A 3,617-nucleotide genomic window follows, 5' to 3' on the forward strand; every position below is an offset into this window, starting at 1 on the left:
TTCGATTGGTAGACGCGTGATCCGGGCTCATAACCTGTTAAGGAGTGGTAGAGCTACTTGATATATCAGCGGTAGCTCTGGTTGATCGATAGATCTAGCACTTGGCAGGTATTTGCTAGGGGAGAGGAGATTGAGTAACTGAAGTAAAACTGTGATCTGATTGACTGTCTAGTAGACTGTTGGGTTTCCTCTAGTTCTATGTACTTAGCTGATCTACTACTATATATTTGACTATATCAGATTCTAGAAGAATCTGCCACGTAATAGCTTGCGTAATCTTCAGCGTAATAGATATCTGTTTGATCGATCAGATGTATGTTGATCGATTATTACAGTCTTTTATCACAGTCTTGGCAGACTAATGATAGAATCTAGGTGTTAGCCAAGCACCCGGATTCTGCTAGAGATCAGCTGACTAGCTTATATCTCTAACACTATTGTCTATTTGTTGTAATAGCAAGAGGTTGTTAGATGCTAGCCTTAGCTTATCTACGTAGAAGGATTTTGTCTCCTAGGGCACTGCAAGTTCTACCTAGTAGGGGTCCTATACGCAGGCAACTTAGTACTTTCTACTTTTCTAGTCTAGCTTTTTGCTTATTTAGGCTATTCGTACGTTGCGTAAGTCTAGCTAGACCTAGTCTCCTACTTTATAAGCAGGCGATAGTTTGTAAGATTTGTTTGCCTACTTCTCTTGCTCTTGTTAGGCGTACGACATTACTAAAACTGCCTAGTTTGCCGCATCACTAATTGTACGTACTATCTCTTTAGCTGCTACGCTCGCTTCTTAGTTATCTAAGATAGCTTCTTTTTAAGGAAACAAGGTATTATAGTAACTATAGTGGAGAAAGAAGGGGGATACACCTATAGAGGCGTTTGTACGGAAGTTAAGCATAAGTTCTAGAAGAGGGCAAAGCTAAGCCTAATTATCTTAGTTATAGTTGCAAAAGATCTATATAACTACTTCTATGTCGCTATTAGCTTGTTCTGTTATTTTGTCTATTTGTGGGTAGTAAGCTGTAGAGAGATTCCACTAAATATTTAGCAGCTTGCAGATGTTTTCCTATAGTTAGCTTGCGAACTAGGGGCCGCAGTTAGACGTGATAGACTATAGAAGGCTGTGGTGGCGGTAGACTTCTCGTACGAAAGCCCAAGCAACGTCTATTATCTTAATCTTATTTATAGGGACTAGTACAACGCCTTTCTCTAATTAGTCCTTTACTACTATTAAGTTCGTGTTTCTAAGAGAGTTAGGAAGGCCTGTAATAAAATTAACTATAAGGTGCTGCCACGTACGACTAGGCACAGGTAGGGGCTTTAAGTAACCAAACTTTCCATCCCGCCAGGGAGTGCTTTTGTGGCATAGCTCGCAGTTCTATACGAAGCGTCGTATGTCATCGCTCATGCGAGGCTAGTACTATTCTTGTATAACAATCTAATAGGTCTCTTCTCGTCTAGAATGTCTAGTTAGGAGAGATAGGTGAGCTACTTAAATAACTCCTATGCGTAATAGTTTAAAGTCTAGTACCTACACACGTCCACGCTATTAGAGTTGTTCTTCTTAGTTAATTATATAGTCACTTAGCGAGATAGCAATCTTGCGCGTGCTAGAGAGCGATCGTCTTCCTTCTCGTACGGCGGCTAGTACTTCTTAGTAGATAGTGTCATCCTGCGCTGCCTGTACCTAATGTTCTTGTACTAAAGCTAGAAGGTCTAGGGGTTAAGGTAGTGTTTCTAACACTAAGGAGGTTCCTTAAGTCTATATAGGCAGTGCTAGGACGTATTATTATTATTATTATTATTCTAGTTTAACGTCCTTTTTCAGCCCGAAGGGCTATATAAGACGTGTAGGGCTTTTAGGCCTACAAGTATCTAAGTAGGTTGTTTCTAGCTACGATATTTAGGAGGGGTTTTAACTAGATAAAGGTGAGGCTCGTAGCCTATTAGTTGGTGGGTAGGGGGTGGGATAGGGTGGGGGAGGTGTATGGCTACCTGTTACAGGTATTACTCCTCGTTTTCTGTGTTTCCTTTGTACTAGGCTTGTGTTCCAACCTTTGTTTCTTGAATAAAGGTAATAGTTGCTTCTATACCTTCTTTTGTTTAAAAGAGGATAGGTAGTGATAGATCGCCTTCGCAGGCTTCTCTTAGTCCTTTCCTTTCCTCTCTATATAGATTACATCTAAATAGAATATGAGGTAGGTCTTGTATAGACCTATAGTTGCAGGGGCAACTATTAGAATCCACTTTCCCTCTCTTATATAGGTAGTCCCTTAGGTAACAGTGCCCTAGTTTAAGTTAGTAGAAAGCGCTAGAAATCTCTCTTCTAGTATTACTAGGAGTAGCGATTTGCTTTCTTATCTTCCACTTGTATTTTGCTGCGTACGTATGTGGATTCTTGCTAGTGGCTTTTTTCCTATACTGTTCAAGTTGGCTTAGCCATTCTCTCTCTCCTAGCTGCTTAATTCGCGAGCTAGTAATAGCTAGGCTAGTTTTGCTAGTAGAAGGGGGGTCTAGCTCAGTAGCTTCTTTAGCTAGGGCGTCTGCTTTTTCGTTCCCAGGGATATCTTGGTGGCCTGGTAGTGCTAGGACGTAGTCTAGCGTATAAGCTAGGACTAGCATTATAAACTCACAAGAGGAGGCATGCTCGTCCCCTACGTCCTTAAGCATATCTTAATCTTAGCAAGATAGCGTGTCTGCTCTTATGTTATCCTTGCCTAGACAATAGCGCAACTTTATATTTAGGAAGCGAGCAAGCTCTAAGTTCTATTGTACGTAGCGTTCAGACAGCTTCTGCTTGTAGGTAAAGTATTCTAAGTTCTTATAGTCTGTAATGACTTTAAACTCTTATACGCCACGGAGTTTAGCGTCCTATTCCTTTAAGCAGTTGATTACTGCTAGCAGTTCCTTATTATAGATAGGGTAATTAGCTTCGTATGTAAGTAGTTTCCTAGAGAGATAAGCTACTATATAGAGCGTGCCCTTATTATCTTCTTATAGGAGTACGGCTCCTAAGGCTCAACTAGAAGAATCACATTCTACTACTATACAGCGTTTAGGGTCAAATGCGACAAGTACTTTATCTAAAAGAAATGCTTCTTTAAGAGCTGCGAAACTCTCTTCTTAAGCAGCGCCCTATTAAAACTTAGTGTCTTTCTTAGTAAGTTATATAAGAAGGTCTACTAAACGTAAGAAGTAAGAAATAAACCTTTAGTAAAAGTTAGCAAATCCTAAGAAACCTTATACGCCTTAGATAGACGTAAGAGGTTCCTATTCTTAGATAGCTTTTGTCTTCTCTAGGTCTATTAAGACACCCTTTTCTACTTTAAGGATAAACCCTAAATACTTTGTACATTAACGTGGTCGCACACACACCAACTTTTAAGCAGAAATCTTTCATCAAAACTCGTCAATTTTCTATCAGATATAGGGGTAACACGTCGCGAGAAACCGATTTACGCCACCTCTAATGTGTGCAGCCCTCTCGTTAAGGTGCTAGAGGGGGTATTGTCAGTATTCTTGCGACGTGTTCGAAATGCGAAAATCTTCGAGAACGCACAGACCGCCCCAATAACTAATAGGGAGACTACCAAACGAAACCAAAAACAATTAAAAACACCAAA

Source organism: Exserohilum turcica, assembly GCF_000359705.1.
Source record: "Exserohilum turcica Et28A unplaced genomic scaffold SETTUscaffold_18, whole genome shotgun sequence".
NCBI classification, from domain to species: domain Eukaryota; kingdom Fungi; phylum Ascomycota; class Dothideomycetes; order Pleosporales; family Pleosporaceae; genus Exserohilum; species Exserohilum turcicum.